This window comes from Phascolarctos cinereus, unplaced genomic scaffold (assembly GCF_003287225.1).
Source record: "Phascolarctos cinereus isolate Bilbo 61053 unplaced genomic scaffold, phaCin_HiC Scaffold_726;HRSCAF=1367, whole genome shotgun sequence".
Taxonomy (NCBI): domain Eukaryota; kingdom Metazoa; phylum Chordata; class Mammalia; order Diprotodontia; family Phascolarctidae; genus Phascolarctos; species Phascolarctos cinereus.
The window spans coordinates 382,660,834-382,684,292 of NW_027556098.1; the positions used below are offsets into that span (position 1 = coordinate 382,660,834).

The 23,459-nt window shown below is 43.7% G+C and overlaps 1 protein-coding gene across 1 annotated transcript in view; it reads right to left on the reverse strand.

Annotated features, from left to right (window-relative positions):
* IGSF21 (immunoglobin superfamily member 21) overlaps positions 1-23,459 on the reverse strand; it is a 402,137-nt gene that overhangs the window by 85,270 nt on the left and 293,408 nt on the right. The gene's annotated exons all lie outside the window — the stretch shown is intronic.

Consider the following 23,459-nt stretch of genomic DNA (forward strand, 5'->3'; position numbering starts at 1 on the left):
TCCTTAGAACACAGAATGTCAGAGCTGGGGGGGTCCTTAGAACACAGAATGTCAGAGCTGGGAGGGGCCTTAGAACACAGGACATCAGAGCTGGAAGGGCCTTTGGAACACAGAATGTCAGAGCTGGGAGGGGCCTTAGAACACAGAATGTCAGAGCTGGGGGGGTCCTTAGAACACAGAATGTCAGAGCTGGGGGGGTCCTTAGAACACAGAATGTCAGATCTGGAAGGGGCCTTAGAACACAGGATGTCAGAGCTGGGAGGGGCCTTAGAACACAGAATGTCAGAGCTGGGGGGGTCCTTAGAACACAGAATGTCAGAGCTGGGGGGGTCCTTAGAACACAGAATGTCAGAGCTGGGGGGGTCCTTAGAACACAGGACGTCAGAGCTGGGAGGGGCCTTAGAACACAGGATGTCAGAGTTGGAAGAGACCTTTAGAACAGGGAATGTCAGAGTTGGGAGGGACCTGTTTAGAAGATGTATAGCTGTCCTTTACGGGAGGACATTTGGTCCAACCTTGCACCTGAACAGGAATTCTTGACTAGAGTCCCTTCACTGGAGACCCAAGCTCAAATTTAGGTTTTGTTGTTTTCTAGCTTTTTGACCTCGGGCAAGTTTGTGAAATGAGGGGTTTCCTAGGATCAAGAGAGATTAGGGAGAGTCTGATAGACTGTCCGAGCTGGGAGGGACGTGTTGTACTTTCCAGCTCAAAGTCTGTTCCATGGTGGAAACTGAGATGCACTGAGGGAAAGTGACTTGCCCAAAGTCATAAAGACGGTGTCTGGGGGCTTAGGACCTCTAAGGGACACGTCTAGGGTAGTCTAACCTCTGCCTTCATTCTCCTCCTTTTCCTTCCTAGAAGCACTAGTCTGCCTTGGTCACTGAGGAGGCAGGCTCCTTTTACCTTCTTCATCAGGCCTCCCCTTGGCATCCAGGCTGCCAGGTAGCCCCTGCCTAGACTACTCCCTCCCCTACTCCCTGCCTCTTCTCAGGAGAGTCTTCAGGACTTAGCTCTAGCCAGCTTGTTATTATCTCCCACTTCATCTGAAGACTTGCGTCAGTCTTCTGATTCAACTGTCTCTGTCTCCCTCTTCATCTTCCGGCTCCTTGCCTTGTGACTCACTGTTCTTTGGATGAACTCCCTCACCTGAAGCCTTTCTTTTCATCCATTGTTCTGCAGATCCAGCCAAACTCTCTTCCCTTTAGGGATCGAAGGAACCCAGGAGACATTGACATGTGGCACAGAGAGGGTGGGTGGGGCCTTGCCCCCAGCAGAGGCTGGAAGGACCGATAGTATGTCATCCCTGATGCTGTCTGAGATTACTGAATACTTATTGTGGAGAAGCCCAGTTTCCTGGGGCTCAGGGCTGCAGGAAGCCCCAGGGACTCTGTCTGCCTCTGCTTGTGTCCTGGCCAAGCAATCCAAGTCACCCAACAAGTGACAATTATGATGACAGCCACCTAGATGATCCATATTGGGAGAAGTACACAGGTGATATGTTACAGGTGATATAGAAATGATATGAATTTTAATGACATGTGTAGATGACAGATACCTAAATATACTCAAGAGATACATGAAGGTTTCTGTTTAGGGAGAGATAATAGATTTAGAGCTAAAAGAAACCTCAGAGGTCATGTAGTCCAAATCTTTCACTTTGTAGAAGAGGAAATTGAGGCCCAGGTAAGGGAAGTAATTTCTCTGAGGTTCGAGAGGTAGAGACAGGAATGGGATTCAAACCCGGGTCCTCTGACTTGAGAAGCTTTGTTATTTTCACTGTACTACATTGTCTCTCTGGTAATATCTCCACTATGCACGTGTCATCTGTGCAATTACTGATCACGGGCATACCAATCATCTGGTTAACCACCCCTTACCTAGCTTATATTATCTATAGAGCTCAGGTGCACCATTAGTGTGGGCTATGGAGACTCCAACATAGGTGATTTGTGTAGAGATAACAGTTATGCAGGTGGTATGGGTTGGTGATTGACAGACAGGTGATATGCTGGGGGGATTGATAGGTACACAGGTGATATATGTAGGTGAGCAATAGATACATAAGAGATATCTATGGAGGACTCTGGGATGTGCGTGTAGCTGAGTGATAGGTGATGTACACAGGTGAATGATAGATGCACAAGAGATTGATCAAGAGATCAAGCAAACAACACACGCTTATTAATAAACACCTACCATGCGGCAGACATTGTGCTAAGCTTTGGCAATACAAATGCAAAAATGAAACGGTCCCTATCCATAAGGTGCTTAGAGACTAGCTCTGTGATTTTACTGCAGTAGGGAACTTCCAGATGAAGAAATTCATTTTACCAATGCAGGCTGGCACCTCTTCTGCAGTATATAATCTTAGAGAGTTGCCTTGAGCACTGAGAAATTAAATGACTTGCCCAGGATCACACAGCCATTTGATGTCAGGGGCAGGACTTGAACCCAGCCTTTTCTGGCTCTGAGGACAGCTTGCTATTTACCATGACTGCCTACATCTACATAGATGCCTCTTCACTTAGGGGTAGAATAGAAATACATGCAATATATTGCCAAAATAAATACAATACAAGATAATTATTTGTAGGGGGAGGAGCCACTTGCCGCTGCGGATCAGGAAAGGCCTCCTATAGGAGGGGGTGCTTGAGCTGATCTATGAAAGAAGCTAGGCATTTGGAGAAACAGAAGTGAGGAAGGAGTGCATTCCAAGCACGAGGGAAAGCCTGTGCAAAGGCTTGGAGATGGGAGAAAGGAAGTCATGTGTGAGGAACAGTAAGAAGGGACAAAGATAAGTGATAGACAACATATGGAGATGAGTGATGCAAGCACAGGATTTTTGTGAAGGTGACTGATAAATATCCTTTGGATATATGCTTAAAGTGATAGGTGGGTGCGTGGCGTATGATACGAAATAGAAACAGAAATTATCAATTATATAAATATATAATATAAACATGTATTGATTCATAATTACATATTTAAGATATGTATATATAATGTCTACATATGCACATACATAGATATTTTGTTATCGTTCAGTAATTTTTCAGTCGTAGCAGACTCTTCATGACCCCATTGGGGTTTTCTTGGCAAAGACACTGGAGTGGTTTGCTATTTCCTTCTCCAGCTCATTTTACAGATGAGGAAACTGAGGTAAACAGGGTTAATAAGTGACTTGGCCAGGGTTACACAGCTAGTAAGTGTTGGAGGCCAGATTTGAATTCAAGAAGAGATTTTGAATTTAAGAAGAGGAGTTTTCTTGACTCCAGGCCCGGTACTTTGTCCACAGTCCCCACTTAGCTGTCCCTATACATACACACACACAGGGGCCTGGTTAGTAGTTGGATGGGACACACGCACAATGTATATACATATATATGTATATAATATGCATGGATATAAAAGTATATATATATATATATATATATATATATATATATATATATATATATATAAAAACACAATGCATACACACACACATATAGAAGTGAGTGGTACATATATAGGTGGCATATGTAGGTGAGCAGTAGCTGTACAGGAGATATATAGATGACGCAGATAGAGAGTTGACTTCTGCAGGGGACAGGTATGCCTGTATTGAAGACAGGAATGAATGAAAGAATGAATATTAAGGATTTGACAGCATGCCAGGCATATGCTAAGAACGAGGATACAAAGACAAAAAGAAAGACAGTCCCTGCCCTCCAGGGGCTTATATTCTAATAGGGGAAGACAGTCTCTCCAGAGAAGTAGTGGCCAAGGAGGAGGGTTTGGGGCTAGTGAATAGAGTTGGAGGGCATTGATCATCATATCTTCCCCAGGAATATGGAGATATTGTTTTGATTACTGTTGGGGGATGGCATGTGTGATAGCCCAGCCACAAACACATGCTGCCCGCCTGATGGAACTGCAAGGCCAAGCACAGTGTTCCAGTTATGCCTTCCTCCCTCTCCTCTCCACAGGCTCATTTCTACCTAGGACACAAGCTTGATTTGTTGCAGCCTGGCTCTCTTTACCTGAGCTTAGATTTTACCTCAGCTGCCCCGCCTCTAAGACAGATTAAGCATCCCAGAGAGTTCTTTTCTCCAGGAACTGAGTGGCATTGATCTGCTGACTGGTTACCAGGCTGTCTACAGATAACAGGAGTCTGGGTAGGGGCTACTTTTCACCAGCAATGGGCTGCAATCAATAAACTATTAATAACTGCAAAGGTTTAGGGAGAGATCAGTGTAATATAGGTTAGTGGCAGGAGTTTACCAGCACTGATGGTTTCTCAGAAGGACAAGTCATTATGTTATTGCAGACAAAAGTACCCGGGAATCAGATACCCTGAGCTATGCCTTGGCTGGTCATGGTAGGGTTCCGAGGAACAGGGATGGGCTTTGGGGATAGCAGTGGCCATGGAAGCCCCAACATGGCTTTGTAGAAGGTATGGGTCAGGTGTACTGGCTCTCTGAACACCTATCTCTGTTTTACCGGACAAATTTGTCTCTGAGTCATAGATTCTGAAAGTAGGAAGGGGCCTTAGAATATAAAATGTTTGAATATAGAAGGTCAGAGCTGGAACAGCCCTTAGAACACAGAATGTCAGAACTGGGAGGGCCCTTAGAACACAGAATGTGAGAACTGAAAGGGGCCTTAGAACATAGAAGATGAGGGGTGGGAGAGGATGCAGGTCTCAAAATGTCAGAACTGGCAGAGGACTCAGCATTTTAGATCTAGAAGATCTGGGAGTCTAACCTCCTTCCCAGTTGCAAGAATCCACTGTGTAGCATCCCTGACAGGGAGTTACGGCATCTGCTTCAAGCCCTCTGATGGCTGGGTGGTATTTGGGATACAAAAGCACCAAAGAAATTTTCCAGTCCCTTCCCCGTTCCCACAGGTTATAAGCCCCACAGAGTGCCCACCCAAGAGTCCACTCAGGCAGATGTCTTGATGGATAATTTCAGGGAGGGGCATGGTTGCCAAAAAGAATGTCTGTTTCAAAGGTTAGGGTTGTCCTTACAAAATTGGGTAGTACTGTAAGCTTTTTGAGGGCAGGGACTGTTTTTGTCTTAGAATATCCAGTGCCTGGTTCATAGTAGGTGATTTAAGAATGCTCGTTCCTTTGACCCAGCAATAGCACATACAAATGGGAAAAGGACCCACATGTACAAATATATTTATAGCAGCTCTTTTTATGGTGGCAAAGAATTGGAAATTGACAGGATGCCCATCAATTGGGGAATGGTTGAACAAGTTGTGGTATATGAATGGAATGGAATACTATTGTGCTATAAGAAATGATGAGCTGGTGGACTTCAGAAAAACCAGGAAAAACTTGTATGGACTGCTGCTGAGTGAAGCGAGCAGAACTAGGAGAACATTGTACATAGTAACAGCCATGTTGTACAATGACTGACATTGATAGACTTAGCCCTTCTCAGAAATGCAAGGATCTAAGGCATCTCCAAAGGCCTCATGATGGAAAATACTATCCAAATCCAGAGAAAGAACTATGGAGTTTGAATACAAATGGAAGCATACTATTTGCTCTTTTTTTTCCTTCTGTTTTGTTTTGTTTCCTCTTTCTGATGGTTCCTCCTATTGGTTCTAATCTTCCTTACAACATGACTAATGTGAAAATATGTTTAATAGGAATGTATATGTATAACCTATATCAGATTTTGAGCCATCTTGCAGAGGGAGGTGGGGAGGGAGGGGGGGAATTTAAAACTCAAAAGCTTATGGAAGTGATTGTTGATAAATCAAAATAAATTAAATTTAAAAAATAAAGTAAAAAAAAGAATGCTTGTTGAATGAATGAATTGAAGGAACATTTCTAACTTCTTTAGACACCCCGGATACTTCTGGTTTAGGTTGGCCCTGGTTAGTAGTTGGATGGGAGATGCTAGGTACAAGAAGTTTCTTTAGGAAACAGTATAGGAGTGCTGGGTTTGGAGTTCAATGGCCTGGGTCAGGGGAGGGCAACCTGTGGCCTTGGGGCCACATGTGGCCTTCTAGGTCCTCAGATGTAGCCCTTTGACTGAATCCAAACTTCACAGAACAAATCCCCATAATAAAAGGATTTGTTCTGTAAAACTTGGACTCAGTCAAAAGCCACACTCAAGGACCTAGAAGGCCACATGTGGCCTCAAGGCCGCAGGTTCCCCACCCCTGACCTAGGTCCAAATCTTGACTCCTTTGCTTGCTGCCACCTGTGTGAGTTTGGATAAGGCTCTTCACTCATCTAGGCCTCAACTTCTTCAGGTGTAAAACGAGAGTTTGCACTAAATGACTTCCGAGGTCTCTTCTTGATCTGAATCTATGGGCCTATGATCTGAAGTCAGCCAGTTTGATGGGGACACAGAATGCCTGAAGGGAAGTCGCACAGCAATGGGATGAAACTCATCCCATGTCTATTGTCCGGGAATCTCTCCAACCTATTCTTGAGCATGTTTCTATTTCTATGCTGTACAAGCCCTCAGGGTAACGAGTCCCCTATGGCTACTTCCCACCGAGTAAGTAGAACAGCCTTTGATTTCCTGAAAACTGCATCCATCCCTCTTCCTGGCAAGGCGCTTGCTCTCAGATCTGGGGTTTGGTGAGCAGGCCTATGTTTGCTCACTGTCAAACACTTTTCATGGTCATGGAGACTTTGATCAGATTCTCTTTGTCTTCTCAGAGGGGAGAGTCCTAATTTTGGGGACCAAAAATGGTGACTTTTATTTTATTTTTTTTTCCCTAGGAGGTGAGAGGAGGGGAAAAGTCTGGAGTGCAGGGAAGCTGTCTGTTCTCTTAAGTAGGTTAACCCTGTCCCCAGCAACCTTCCCATGACTCATTTGCTTAGCCAACCTCTCGAAGTGATCACAAATCGAAATTAAATGTCATTTTGCTGTCTCTTGGTCCTCCTCTCCCCCACTCTAAGGAGACTATAGTGCATGACAGACAGGAAACAAAGGAGAGTCCTGAATTTGGAAGCCAGAGACCTGGCAGAGTCCTGACTCTTTCTCTAAATAGCCAGGCTCTTTTGAGCCTCAGTTTCCACATCTGTGAATTTTTTTTTAAGTCAAGTCAATTCAACAAGTGTGTGTTATGTAGTTACTGTGTTCAAAGCACTGTGCTAGGTGCTGGTGATAACAGAGACACAATGGAGTAGAAGGAATGGATGGATTTGGAGTCAGAGAATCTGGGTTCAAATCCCACATACGTAAAACTTGTGTGTCTTTGGGCAAATCCCTTAGCTTCTGTTTCCTCATAGAAATTGAGGGGGCCTGGAATAGATGGTTTCTGGGATGAACCAGTGATGGTCCTAAGGAGCTTATGTTTTATGGAGGGGAAGAACAAGTCCACATATAATTGTGATGGGGGTGTGCTGGTAAATGTTTAACAACCAGCTCCCCAGGAGGGACGCAGGAATGTATGCCCAATAACACACTTTTAAGTTTAATTTGCATGGATTAGCATTCTCTCCATTGCTTTCTTAAGTCTAGTCAACAAACATTGGATCAAGCAGGGATTTGTAGCATTTATTGATTTCTGAGGTGTAAGCACTCACACTGAAAATTTAACAATCATCTCTGGTTCTAGGATAACCCTGATTTTGACAAGGGGAATAAAGGAGAAGTCTAGGCATAGTACCACAAAAGCTTTGAGGTTTGAGAGATTAAATTCACCTGGGTGTGTGTACAGGTGCAGTGGGGAGGAGGGATCATGGAGGCTTCTATGGAAGAGGGGGCATCTGTGTTCTGCTTTGAAGTGAAGGAACTTTAATGGATAGAGGTAAGGAGTCCATCCCAGGCATAGGCGAAGGGCCAGGTCAAGAAGGGTGGGAGGACAATGGGGGACAGATAGCAGTCCAGTTTGGCTGAGAGAAGGAAGGGAGATACAGGATTCGGCAACTGATGACCTGGTTTCATCTGAGAGCTTCCACTTACTATCTGAGTAACTTTCTGTTTAGCTAAAGTCAATGGCCTTTTCTCAGTCCTTGTCCATCTTGATCCCCATGCAGTGTGTAACACTGTTGACCACACCCTCCTCCCAGGCACCCACCTCGCTGATGGTGCTCTTCCTGTCTATCTGACAGATCCTTCTTACTGTTCTTTGCAGGGTCATCACCCACGTCCCATCCTCTAGGTAGAAGTGTTGCCAAGTCTCTTTTCTTGACACTCTTTGCTTTGGTGATCCCCTCAGTCCCCAGTGGTTCAACTATCATCTCTATGCAGGTGACTCAAGTCTCTATATCTAGCCCTCACCTTTCTTCTGCCTGGTGTCTCCAAATGCCTGCCTGATATCTACACCTGGGCACCCCTTAGGTATCTCAAGTTCAATGTCTCCAAAACAGAACTCATTATCCTTCCCCCAAAACCTCCCAACTTCTCTGTTTCTTTGTAGGGCATCACTAGTCATTCTTCCAGTCACCTAGACTTGCACCGTAGGAGTCATCCTTAACTGTTCACCCTCATTCACCTACCTCTCATGGCCAGTAAGTTACTGTTGATTCTACCTTCACACAAATTCTCAAACCCTTTTCTCTCTGCTCAAACCACAACCACCCTAGTTTTATCCCTTATCACCTTTCTCCCAGACTATTTCAAAAGCCTGCTAATTGGTCTCCTGGGTTCCAGTTTCTCCTTTCTTCAGTCTCGCTGTGGCAGTTGCCAAAAAGATGTTCTTAAAATACACTTCTGACCATGTCATTCCTGTCTCCGCTACTCACTGGCTGTGTGACCCTAAGCAAAATCATTTAACCTCCCTCAGACTCAAGTTTCCTCATCTGTATAATGAGGATAAAAACACCTGAGTAGATATAGAAAGTGGTTAGTAAGCACCTACTATGTGCCAGGCACAGATACAAGGAAACAAAGTTGTCCTTACCCTTGGGAGTTTACATTCTAATGTCGGAAGACAAAACAAAAAGGGAAGCTGGAAATTCAGGAGGGGGAAATGAGGGGGAAGGGAAGGAGAGGAGCAAGGCTGCTGGTGAGGAGGGCAGCTGTCCAGGGTCTGAGTTGAGCTGGGAGTGAACTGAGCACAGCCAGGGCCCCTCATGAGACTTTGACCTCACCAGTCTTACAGGGTCATTGTGAGGATCAAATAAGATTTCGTACACAAAGCACTTTTTAAATGTCCAAGTGCTATCTAAATATTTGTTATTATTGTTATTGTTATTATTATTTATTCCCTTTCTCAAGAGGCTTCTCTGGCTCCCTGTTGCCTCTAGGATAAATTAGAAATACCTCTGTTGGAATTTAAGGTCTTTCATAGGTTGGCTCCAGTCTATCTTTCAAGGCTAACTATACCAGTTCAGTAATTTTTCAGTTGTTTCCATCTCTTTGTGACTCTATTTGGGGTTTTCTTGGCAAAAAGACTAGAGTAGTTTGCCATTTCCTTCTCCAGCTCATTTGACAGATGAGGAAACTGAGGCATTGTTAAATGACTTGCCCAGGCTCACACACAGCTACTAAGTGTCTGAGGCAAGATTTGACCTCAGGTCTTCCTGACCCCAGGCCTGATGCTCTATCCACCGGGCCACCTAGCTGCCCCTTGCCAGATCACTGTACATTTATTTAGTATAAGAGTTAGCTATCCGTGTATATGCTGTATCTCCCAAGTAGCATATAAGTGCCTTGAAGACAATGGTTATTTCTTTTTTGTCTCTATCCCCAGCCCCTAGGCAGCCAGGTGGCTTAGTGTACTGACAAACCTGCCATCAGGAAGACCTGAGCTTAAATTTTGTCTGGGACTTAGCTTTGCGACCCTGGGCGAATAACTTGACCTCTTTCTACTACAGTTGCTTCATCTGTAAAATGGAGATAATGATATCAGGGTGGATACCACTGTAATAACCATATCAGAGTTGATATCATTATGATAATATCAGGGTGATAATATCAACAGCCAGGGTTATCGGGAGGAGCAAAGGAGATCTGTGTAAGTGCTATATAAACGCTAGCTTTTACTAGTAGTGTAGTTCCTGGCATATAGTTGATGCCTAATAAATGTTTTTTTGATAGACTGAATAAAAGTGTTTATGGCTTTTATTTATAGCTCTCCTTTGGTATGGATTCTTGACTGTCTATTTAAAAAAATAACCGTGGGTGTAGATTATGTAAAATGCTTTGTAAACCCTGAGGAAATAGCAGAATGTGGGCCCCACTAAGATGACTTGCAAAGGCTGGGGATGGGGCCTTTCCCTTCCTTTGGCCCACCTGGTTCAGGGGCCTGTGCCCTGGGCTGCCAACCAAGCCCTCAGTGCCCAGCTGCTCAATCCTACCTGGGAGGAATGGGGAGGTGGCCAGGCAGCACTAATAAAAATGCCCCAGACACCTCTGATAGCTCCAAAGTGCTGCTGAAATGTGTGCTAATGAGGCACTTGGAAAGCCTGGGCTCCTCTTGGGAAAATGGTCTCCGTGTTCAGTCCTGTGACTGGGCCATTTGGAGAGCATTTTGTGGATAGCCATCTCAACAGCCAGGTAGTTTAGCACTGTTTGTGTGCTCCTGTGGCAGAGCCCAACTGCAGGCCTTTCCCAGGTGCCCTTGCCTTGAACTCACAGGCTTAGGGCAGTTAGGGTGGGATGCCTAACCCATGAGATGAGAATGAATGAATGGTAAAAGCATATATTGAAAATATACAATATATCAGGGGATACAAAATTACAAGTGCATACTCTCAGGGACTCTTCTATTCTGACTGAGGGAGACAACAGTTTGCTAAACTTTGTATGTTTATATAAGACGATCCTTTCCCTCATGGAGTTTGTAATCTAAAACAAAGGGTTTTAACCATTTTCAGTTCCTAGACCCTTTTGGCAGTCTGGTGAGGTCAATGGACTCCTCAGAGTCATGTTTTAAATGCACAAAATAAAATACATAATATTACGAAGGAAACCAATTATATTGGAATACAGTCATCAAAATATTTTTTACATCCGTCCTGATAGACTTCTGAAGTGGAAAGTACCAGCAGCCTGATTTTGCAGATGAGGAAACTGAGGCTCAGAGAAAGGAGGGGATGTGTCTGAGGATCTATAGTAAGTAAGTACAGAATAAAGACTCCCAGGACTCCTGACTCCCAATCTAGCTGGAGAATCTTGCTCTAGGGAAGGCCTACTGCTGTCCTCTTACATTGTCCCCATCATCTCCCATTAGTTGAGTACACTGGAATTGGAGTCAGAAGATCGAATCCCACTTGGGCTAATGTGTGTGACCTTGTGCAAAGCACTTCTTTTTGAGCCTTAATTTCCCCCTCTGAAAAATGAAGAAGTTAGACTTGATGATTCCTATACTACTTTCTACCTTGGAGGCCCATGAAATCCAATGAATAGTAATATTAGGAGCTGGCAAAGATGGTGCCTCCATATCACAAAACTTCACATTTGGAAGGAACCTCAGTAGCCATCCACCTCAGGACCCTAAAAAGAATTCACTTTCTAGCAAACACATGTGATCATCTGGTCTTTGCTCAAATCTTCAGTAGTGGGGGGGAGGGAGGCATACAAAGCTGCCCATTCCACTTTTAGCCATTGTTAATTGTTGCTGAGTTGTTTCAGTGCTGTCCAACTCTCCATGACCCCATTTGGGTTTTCTTGGCAGAGATACTGGAGCAGTTTGCTATTTTGCTATTTTCTTCTCCATTAATTGTCAGGAAGCTTTTATTCATGCCTATCCCGTACTCTCTACTTTGCAATTTCAACCCATAGAATCAGGTTCTGTCTCACTTTCAAATACCAAACTCTCAAATGCTTACAGACTCAGAGATCAAGTGATCACAGATTTAAACTAAGAAGTCACCTTTAAACTCATCATCTATCCACCCTCTTCTTCATTTTATAGATGAAGTAACAGAGGACCAGAGAAGTTGTGACTTGTCCAGGTTTACCCAGCTAGTAAGATGGAATATGAACCCAGGTCTTCCTGACTCCAAGTCAATTACCCTATTCACTAGATCACATTGTCTCTCTATAGATTGTAGTCATTACTATAGAGAAGCAGACATTCTCCAGGCCAAATATTTTCAGGTTCTTCAGTGGATCCTTATGTGGCATGATCCTCAATCCTCTCACCAGCCTGGTCACCCTCCTTAAATGGTATGGACTGAAGAGCCTTCACTGTCCCAGTTACTGCCCCGCCCCCAAGATGTTCTCCAGTTTGGCTTATCAATGCCTTTGCTAAACTATGGTACCTAGAACTAAACACAGCAATCCATATGTGATCTGCCTGAGTCAGACAACAGTGAGATTATTAAGTCAACAAGCATTTGTTTTCTAATTATGGGCTAAGTGTTGGGAATATAAGAAAGGCAAGTTCATGGTCTCCTACCCTCATAGAGCCTGCATTCTAATGGGGAAGACAACATGTAAAACAACTAGGTAGATATAGTTACATACACACATATGGAGAGAGAGAGAGTGAGTGAATGAGAGAGAGACAGAGACAGAGACAGAGAGATAGAGAGACAGACACAGAGACAGAAAGGAGATGGAAGACAATCTGAGCAAAGAAAGGGGGACCAGGGATGGCCTCCTAAAGAAGGTGGGATTTGAGTTGAGTCTTGAAGGCAGTAAGAAAAACTAAGAGATGAAGGTGAGGGATTAGGGCATTCCAGGTATGGCAGACAGCTAGTACAAAGGTAGAGATGGGAGATGGAATTGCAGGTAGGCCAGCACTACAGAATGCAGTGTAAGGATGAGAATAAGAGGACTGGAAAGGGAGGGAGGGGCCAGGTTATGAAGGGCTTTAATTAATTAATTAATTAATTAATCTTTGATCTTAGAGCAGCTAGGTAGTACAATAGGTAGAGTTCTGGGCCTCTGGCCTCAGATATTTACTAGCTATGTGACCCTGGGCAAGTGACTTCACCCTGTTTGTCTCAGTTTCCTCATCTGTAAAATGAGCTGGAGAAGGAAATGGCAAATCACTGCAGGATCTTTGCCAAGAAAACCCTAAATGGGGTCATGGAGAGTCAGACACAACAGAAACAAATGACCAATACCAAGAGGTAATAGGGAACCCCTGAAGCTTGTGATCAGAAGAGTGACATGGTCAAACCTGCATGTTGGCAGCTGAATGGCAGCTGAATTGGAGTGGGGAGAGATTTGTGGGAGACCAGTTTAAAGGGCATCACCATAATACAGACTAGAGATGATGGGCACATGACCTAGGGCTGTGGTTGTGTGAGGGGAAATGAGGATATATGTATGATAGATATTGTGAAGGTAGAAATGACAATATTTGCCAACCGATTAGATATAGGGGGTGAGTATGGTGGAGAAGTCAAGAATGATACCAAGGCGAGGAACCTTAGTGACTGGGAGGGTGGTGGTACCTTGACATTGATAGGGAAGGTAGGATAAGAAAAGGGTCGGGGAGGGGGAAGACAATGAGTTCTATTTCAGATGTGTCGAATTTTAGATGCTTTTGGGACACTCAATTTGTGATGTCCAAAAGGGAGTTGGTGATGTGGGACTGGAGCTCAGGAGTGACACTATGGCTGGACACATACATTTGGGAATCATTTGCATAGTGGTAACAATGGAATCCATGGCAGTTGAGATCACCAAGGGAAATAGTATAGAGAGAAAAGAGAAAAGGGCCCAGAACAGAACCCACAGTGGGTGTGACCTGGGTGAAAAGATGGCAAAAGAGAATGAGAGGGACCAATAAAAGAACAAAGGGAGAGTAGTGTTATGAAAACCTAAGGTGAGGGTGAACAGAAGAAAGTGATTGATGGAATCAGATGCTGCAAAGAGGTCAAGAAGGATTAGGACTGAGAGAAGACCATTAGATTGGGCAATTACAGGAGCACCGGTAATTTTGGGAAAAATAGTTTTAGTTTAATGATGGGGTTGGAAGCCAGATTGCTAAGGGATTAGAAGTAAGAATGAAGAGAAGTAAGGCTTTTCCAAGGAATTTAGCCATGGAGGGGAGGAGACATCCCCTCCTTATTCCTGAAAATGATATTTTCCTTAATGCAACACAAAATCACATTTGATTTCTGGGAGGCCATATTATAGTGTTGACTTATATTGAGCTTGCAATTCCCTAAAGCCCCTGGTGCCATCCTAATTGGTGAGGGAGTGAGCACAAGCATATTTAACCAGCTCTATCTAGACCATGTCCCATATATGACATCCTGTTTTCTGCCCTGCCACAGATCGCCTTCCACCTCTTGCTTTGGGAACATTGATCAAATCACAGCTAACATTCCTACTGGAAGGGTACATGACAGGCAACTGCCATGTGGTCCCAGCCATTATCTTGGTGACTCCTCTGACCGAGACATTCTAACTGGCCTCTTGCAGGATCACAGATCATAGATCTAGTCCTGGAAGGGGCCTTAGGAACCATTTAATCCAACAACACTTAATATCTTGGACAAGTGACTGAAGTTCCCAGGACCTCAGGTTCCTTCTCTGTAAAATGAGGGGGGTGAGACTCGATGGGCTCTAAAGTTCTTTTCAGTTCTAGAGCTGTGATCCTATTGTTTTCACTTGTTACACCCAGGGCCTGGGTGCAGAGGGCATTGCCCACCTGGAGGATTCAAACAGGGTCAGTACAGTCAAGCACTCGTCTGTGAAGCCAGTGAGGACAGAAGAGCCCAGGCCAGGAGTTGTTGGAGGGTGAAGAGGTTTGACAGGACATTGGGAAGGAAAGTTGGTAAGACCAGTAGATCTGATTATCCCAAGGACCCAGAAGGTTTTCATTAACTCTCCTTTTGAGGGCACATTTGCAAAAAACCCAATGTTGTTATTTTTCCCCTTCTGACTTCAGATATTCTTTTTTTTTTTAAACATAAAATTTAAAAAAAAAATTTTTTTTCCATATGCATTTGAGTTGAAAATTTTTTCTCCCTTTTTCTCCCCCCCCCACCCTCCCCAAGACGGCGCACAATCTGATATAGGCTTTACATTTACATACCCATTAAACATATTTTCACGTTAGTGAAGTTGTAAGTAAAAATTAAAACCAATAGGAGGAACCATCAGAAAGATGAAACAAAATTCAACTTAAGGTAAAAATAAGTGAGAGCAATTCGACTCCCATAGTTCTTTCTTTGGATGTGGACAGCAGTTTCCATCCCAAGGCCTCTGGAGATGTCTTAGATCCTCGTAATGCCGAGAAGGGTTCAGTTTAACATTCTTAGTCATTGCATAACGTGGCTGCTATTGTATACAAAGTCCTCTGGGTTCTGCTCACTTCACTCAGCATCAGACCACATAAGTCTTTCCAGGTTTTTCTGACTGACTTCAGATATTCTGATAATAAGCTGCTCAGTGGATGCAAACATCTATGGCATCTGATGAAAGTCGGGCTGTTGGGAAGATAGACTGGGACCCCAAAGTAGGGGAAGAAGGGAAAGGACGTAAATATGACCGACACCTTGGGGTGCCCTCTCCTTCCCCACCAGCCCTGATTTGGCCTTGCTGCCTCTCAAGGCCTTTGGGTTCAGATCCCCAGAACAGGGCCTGGCTACTCCATCTTCAGGTATTTTCCACTACAATTATAACAGTTTAGAGCTAATGCCATTCCATTATAATTAGCAGCCTGACCGATGCTGTTTCATTACCAACAGCTCATTATGCTGTGCCCTGAGCTGCGGTGACCCATTGGAAAAGCATTCTAGCCCTTGTCAGTTCTGGTCCCCAAGTGACACTCTGCATCACTGCCTTCCTCTCCTCCTCCCGCTTGCTGATCCTCTGGGACTTGGAGAAGGGTGAGGTGGGCTTGGGAAGCAAGGGGTTTTTGTCTCCTACCCTACCCTCATGAGGCCTTCCAGCCTGACAGGCGTTTGATTATTGAAACTCTTGCATGATTAGGAGGTTGGGGAGGGAGGGAGGAGGAAAAGTCCTGGTTTAGAAATCTTGAAAATTGAGTTCTGGTCTCCAAACTGTTATTCGTTTGCTGTGTGACTTTGGGGAAAAAAGTTAAGTTCTCTGAGACTTAGTTTCTTTGCAAAATGAAGGGCTTGGACTGGGTGATACTTAAGATCTTTTCTAGTTCTGACATTCTATGTACAAAGGTCTCATCTAGTCCTAACATTCTATGTTCTAAGGGCCCTTGGCTTTCTCTTCTGTTTCCAGATCCAGTATTTTGGGGCTAATTCTCTCCTATCCCACCCCTTCCAGGCCTCCCTTCTTCAGTCTCTTGCTGTTTCCATGGAAACTTTTTCCTCTTCACATTATCATTGATTCAGTTTGGAACCTTACTGGTCACACTGTCTAAAGGTGAATCAAGAGTGGGGACAGGAAGCAGATGATCAAGAGGGACATGGTGGTGCTGTCACTGTGGCTTCCCACTCAGGAGTGACCGGAGACTTCTCTCACTAGAAGAGGGTCTGTCCCTCCCTCCTCAGACTAGTGGCCCCTTTGAGCTGGGCCGTTCAGACTGACAGGAGCACAGAACCTTAGAAGTCATCCAGCTTAACCTTTACCTCAGCAAGAATCCCCTTCAGAGCATCCCCAGCAAGTGAGCATCCAGGCCTCAGCTGGCATCCTCCAGGGATGGGGACCTAACTCCCTTCAGAGGCAACATTTAAAAGGCTTCCCTTTCTCTCTTATAACAGTCCTGCAAATATCTGGAGACAGCCATCACCTCCTTACATCTTTTCTTCTCTGTAATAGACATCTCCACTTACTTCAGCCCATCCTTGTATGGCATGGTCCCCCCCACACTCACCTTGCTGCTGATATTCCTTTTGACACCTGTCACTTTGTTAGTAAATATCCTCTCTAAAATGTGGCCCTTAAGAAGGAGACATAAACCTCCAGAAGACCCGGTCCCACCAGGGCAGAAGATAAGAGGACAATCACTGTGGATACTGGGCGTCTCCTAGCTCAGAGTCAGATCATAGTCACTTTCTTGGTTGCTATATAAACACACACACACACACACACACACACACACACACACACACGTGTGTGTATATATATATATGTATGTGAATATAATATATGTATGTGAATATAATATAATATGATATGATATGATATAACATAATATAATATAATACAGAATAATATAACATATATGTGTGTTATATACATATGTATACAACAACAATATATATCAACTGTATACACACACATATATACATGCACACACAGAGTTGATTCACATTATGTTTGCAGTCCACTCAATCTCCTTAATTTTACAAATAAAGAAACCATAGCCCTAACAGGTGAAGTGATTTGTCCAAGGATGCTTCAAAAAAGTTACTAAAAATCTATGTCTCAACTGCCAAGGAACCACTTTTGCTTACTATAATGCTATATTATGATAAGGGGCCTTTGAAGCATAGCCAGATCACCTAATATGGTGACACCCTGAGGGGTTTTCCTGGGCATGTCCATATAGCCTAACATGGAGGCACTCATCATCCCATACCAGGTGGGTAGAGAGGTAGCCTCCATGTTAGATGATCTGGGTGTGTCCAGATCAATAGCAATGCCAGGGCATTGGTTACTACTTTCCTAGAGGAAGTTAAAATTGCCCAGAAAAGGAGGTGCCTCTAACACAAGAGTGCAGGGGCCATCTCATGGAACAGAGAATGTCAGAGCTGGGTGGGGGTTTGGAACCTAGAGTGACAGATTTGGAAAGTATTTTAGAGGAGGGAGCATTTGAACATAGAATTTTAAAGCTAGGAGGGATATTAGATATTATCATAGCCAGACACTCTCCTTTTACAAATCTTAGAGGCCTAGAGTAGTTGAGAGAATTGCCCACTTAGCTTTGAGGTCACACAGGTAATTACATGGCAGTGCCTGGGTTCTAATTCAAGTTTCTGACTCTAAATCTAGCACTTTCATTCATCATACCGTGTTCTAATAAAGCAACTAGTAATGTTCCATTTCTTAGAAGCTCAAGGAAAGAAAATCCGGGATTGGTGAACTAACTGGGGTCTTTCTAGGATGAAGGAGGTATCTCACAGGGCATAACAAACAAGATTCTTCAGCACAAATAAATCCACATGTATGTTTGGGTGTCAGATCTTGTCTGCTTGGCTGGGTGGTACAGTCCCCTGGCACAGCCATTGGTTAAAGCTTTCAGGAGACTGGTCAAGGGCAGTTAAGACTGCTTAGAGAAGGGCCACACAAGTGACCACCTCACTAATGGATGAGCATGACTGGGTTCTTCCTTAGGTCTGGCCTGACTGCTTCATCCCTCAGTGGAAAGCTAATGATCTATATTTGGAATGGAGAAGAATAATACTAGTTACTTCCATTTCTTATAGCACATTAAAGTGTTATGATTAATCAATTACAGAATGGAATCAGAATCAATTTGATTTTCCCAAAAGTTTTAAAAAGTGTTTTCCCCACAAACTCAACTCAATAAACATTTATTAACTATATTAACATTTATTAAAATAATAAATCTGTAATATAATAAAATATTTCCTCAACTCAGCTCAACACAACTCAATAAATGTGTATTAATTATATTAACATTTATTAATATTAATTCCTTTGTTTGGCAATCAAAGCCTTTTACCACGTGGCCCCTTCCTACCTTCCCAGCCTTCTTATACTTTGCTGTCCTTCACATCTCTGTACTGGCTGTCCCCTAGGCCTGGAATACTTTCCTTCCTCACTTCCACCTTTTCGAATCCCTGGCTTTCTTCAAGTATATCAAGCACCCCCTTCTCCAGGGGGCCTTTCTCCCACTCTATTTCCCTAACTATTAGTGACTCTCTGAGGTGACCTTGGGTTTATCTTGTGTCACTTGGTTCTTTCTACATTGTCTCCCTCATTAGAGTGTAAGCTCCTTGAGGGCAGGGACTATTTTTGCCTTTATTTATATCCTCAGCCCTTAACATAGCCCTGGAACATAGTAGGAGCTTGTTAACTAAGCACTGATGTGCCAGACATTTTGCTAAGTGTTGGAATTGCTAAGACAAGAAGGAAGGAACACGCATTTATATAGTGCCTACTGTGTGCCGGGTTCTATGCTAAGTGCTTTACAATTATCATCTCATTTGATATTTATGAAAACTCTGGGGACAACGGAAGTGCTGCCATTATCCTCATTTTACAGATGGGGAAACTGAGGCAGGCAGAGATGAAAATGACTTTCGAAAGGTCACACAGCTAGCAAGTATCTGAGGCTGGATTTGAACTCAGTTCTTCCTGGCTCCAGATCTAGTGCTCTATGCACCCAGAGGCCTCAATGATCTTTTTCTTTAAGGACTTGTAGACCAGGGAGAGTGAAAAGTATCACATACACAAGTAAGAAAATACAGGATAACTAGAAGAGGGAGAAAGCACTAGCCCTTAGTGGGCAAGAGAATGATGGTGATCAGGAAAGGTTTCATGGAGGAAGGGGTGCCTGAGCTGAGACCTGAATGAAGACAAGGATTCTAAGAGGTAGAGAAGAAGGGGAGTGTGTAGTTCACTCCTAACGTGGGTGTAGGGGGACACAGCATATTGCAAATGTGTGATGATGGGAAATGGAATGCTGAATTCAGTGACCAGCCAAGAGCCCAGTTTAGCTACTATGTAAAAAGTGCATGGAAGAGCCCTGGGAAGGTAGGCAGGAGACAGATCTCAGGGGGCTTGAAAAGTCAGGCTGAGCAGCTGTTTCTGGGTAGGGGTTGGTGGAAAAGGATTCCTTTAAAGTAGGGATGTGGCCAATGGGGTTTACCCTCTAACCCTGTCAAAAAAGAAATGAGATTAGCTTAGAAGTTAGGTGGTGCTGTGAAGAGAACCGTGGGTCTAGAGTGGGGAAGATCTGAGTTCAAATCTACCCTTAGACACTTACTAGCTCTATGACCCTGAACAAGTCACTTAACCCCTCTATGCCTCAGTTTCCTCATCTGTAAAATGAGAATAATAATAGCACCTGCCTCCCAGGGCTGTTGTGAGGATCAAGTTAGATATTATTTGTGAAGTGCTTGGAAAATCTTAAAGTGCTATACGACTTCCAGATGTCATTATTGTTTTATTAGTAGTATGACCAGTTCTTGGTGAAGTCATCCTCACTTTTTGTAATTACTCCCTTCCTTTTCTAGATAACCATCAACCACCATTTAATTCTTCCAGCAAAGTCAATTTCACTGACTGATAGTTGTAGATTCCATTCTCTTTTCCTTTCCTTTCCTCCTCTCTTTCTTCCTTCCTTCCTTCCTTCCTCCCTTCCTCCCTCTCTTTCTTCCTTCCTTTCTTCCTTTCTTCCTTTCTTTCTTTCTTTCTTTCTTTCTTTCTTTCTTTCTTTCTTTCTTTCTTTCTTTCTTTCTTTCTTTCTTTCTTTCTTTCTTTCTTCTTTCTTTTCTTCTTTCTTTCTTTCTCCAGTTCTCCACAATCTTTCCAAGATCATGAAAGGTGCAGCTCACCAATCACATCTGCCCATTCTTTCAGCATCCAAAGATGTAGTCCATGGCGGCCAGGTGATGGAAACTTACCAGTGGCAGCTAGGTTCTCTCTTACGTAACCCGGGCACCAACTCCCTATCAGTCCTTTTGTTCTGTCCTTTCCAGTCCAAAGATCAATCTCCTTGGCAGAGCAAACAGAAGCTAGTTAAGAGCTGAGCAGCCCTGCCTTCTTCCCATCATCCATTATCATCATTCCAGATCTTCTGTCACCAAACCTAATGTCTTTTCCATTATATCATGCTGAGCTGGTCATCCTTCCTATCATTGGGAATCCCTTTATAGACCTGAAGGGGTTTATAGATGGAGAGGTCAGTAGATAGTAGGGAGAAAGAAACCTTGTGACTAATAAGTTGCCAGGTGAATAAAGCACTTGTGCATGACCAAGCCTCGATGTGAGAAGAGCTCACCTCAGTAACAAGCGTCTCCAAATTCGAGTCTCACTTCCAAGGCTTCTATGATTTCTCCCGGGTAGCCTAGGGCCGTGCTGCCAGCTACCCTGAATATTCCACAGTGGGGAAAAAAGAACGGCTCTCCTCTGTACATTGCTTTAAAGATTACCGAGAGCCTTCCTCCCAACAACTCAACAAGGAAGGTTGTGTCAAGCAACAACAGTAACGACGATAATAGCATCATAACCATGGACAGCATTTATGTAGTATTTTAAGGTTTGCAATGTTTTTCACAAGCATCATTTCATTTGATCCTTATAACAACCCATGGAGATAGGTGCTATTATTATCCCCATTTTGCAGATGAGAAGATTGAGGTTTAAGTGACTATCTCAAGGTCACACAGCTACTAAGCATTCTAAGGCAGAATTTGCCATTGGGTCTTCCTATTTAGCATCAAGTACAATCCTCTTTGCACTGTGTCAACAAGCCCTCACAATGTACTGGGCTAGGTGCTGGAGATGCAAAAATAAACAAATAAAAAAATGAAGGAACTTCTACCCTCAAGGAACTTAGGGTATTGGAGGAGATAACATACATATGTGGAACAGAGGTGATTGGGGGAGCCCCCTGAACTGCTGGGGTACTGGCAGAGATGAAAATGACTTTCGAAAGGTCACACAGCTAGCAAGTATCTGAGGCTGGATTTGAACTCAGTTCTTCCTGGCTCCAGATCTAGTGCTCTATGCACCCAGAGGCCTCAATGATCTTTTTCTTTAAGGACTTGTAGACCAGGGAGAGTGAAAAGTATCACATACACAAGTAAGAAAATACAGGATAACTAGAAGAGGGAGAAAGCACTAGCCCTTAGTGGGCAAGAGAATGATGGCGATCAGGAAAGGTTTCATGGAGGAAGGGGTGCCTGAGCTGAGACCTGAATGAAGACAAGGATTCTAAGAGGTAGAGAAGAAGGGGAGTGTGTAGTTCACTCCTAACATGGGTGTAGCATCATAACCATGGACAGAATTTATGTAGTATTTTAAGGTTTGCAATGTTTAAAGATTACCGAGAGCCTCCCTTCCAACAACTCAACAAGGAAGGTTGTGTCAAACAACAACAGTAACGACAATAATAGCATCATAACCATGGACAGCTCCTATGGAGCCGGGCATGGGTTTGGCTCAGTGGAAAGGCACCCCAGGTTGGCAGATCAGGGGCTCCCTTTACTCATCCTGTTAATAAACACATAAAACATAAATGTAAGAAATTTTTGTTGGAGAAAAGAACGTATATGTATAGGTAATATATTTATAACAAATATTACATATGAATATAAATATATACATATAATAAATAATAAATGAAAGGTCATTTTTTAAGGGGGCTAAGGGAGAAGGCACTAGCAGCTGAGTGGAATAAATATTATGATCCCTCTGAGGGATGAGGAAATTGAGACTGAGAGAGAGTAAATGACCAGTTCAGAATCACATAGAATATAAACATTGGAAGCCAGATTTGAACCCAGGTCCCCAGACTCTATGACCAATGCCCTTTCCACTGATGACACCATAGCAGCTTCTGTTGCATTCTATTCTCTCTAGCATGTCTCAGGAGGACCCATGGAATATGACCAGTCTCCCCCAGAGCAGAGCAGAGCTGGTCTGACTTTCCCAGCAGGCCCTGCAGCCTGGTCTGTGGCCCTGTGGGAGGTCCCGGCTGGCTGGCCTGCTGATGGGTGACCCCAGGGCTGTGCTCTGGTCCCTGCTGCTTCATCAAAGCTTTGCTAAAAACAGCCTTGCTTTTGCAGTGGCTTTTTCCTCTTAAGGTTTTTAAACAGGTCAGTCGATGGGAAAAAAAGGGGGAAAAAAAAGCAATCCCTGCAAACGCATATCCTCTGAAAGTAGGGCAGACGCAATTATTCTTTTCCCATCCTGAACAATGTGGGGCTGGCCAGGAGGGAACAAAGGTCAGGATGGTGAGACTGATGTTTTCTGCTAGATGGGGGTGAGGATGCAGGCTGGGTCGCCCTTCCATTTCTTAGCAGGCTTTTTTTTTTTTGAAGAAAAAAAAGGAACCATCTGGATTCATGCAGGAAATGCAATACACTTTATTCACAAACACCAATTTGAGGAGCTATGAAGCGTCCAGTCCTATGTGAAACACTATGAAGGACAGAGGAGCAGAAAAAAAATAGCCAGATGGAATGGGAATACCAGAGATTTTGGAGATGGAGTAGCTGGGTTTGAATTCAACTATGCTGCACACTAGCTGTGTGACCTTGGGCAGGTAACTTCTCCCCTCTGGCTTTACTTTTGTTTTCATTTCTGAAAATTGAGGAGGCTGATATATGATCTGTATGGTCTGTAAGATCTGTAAGGTTCCTGCCACTTTAAAATCCTGTGACATTGTCCCTACCCTTGGACAGTTCTGTTATAACACCTGGGGCTCTCAAACATGTTCCTGAAGCATGGTTTTGTGTCATGGGCCCCTTCTCGAAATAATCCTTTTCAATAACTGAAGACAATATAGAGTGCTTCAAGGTTTTACAAAGTACTTTGCAAATATTATCTCATTTGATCCTCACAATAACCCTGGGAGGTAGGTGCTAGTATTAGTATTAGTATTGTGCCCATTTTACAGATGAGGAAACTGAGGCAGAAGTCAAGTGACTTGTCCAGGGTAACACAGCTAGTATCTGAGGCTGGATTGGAGCTCGG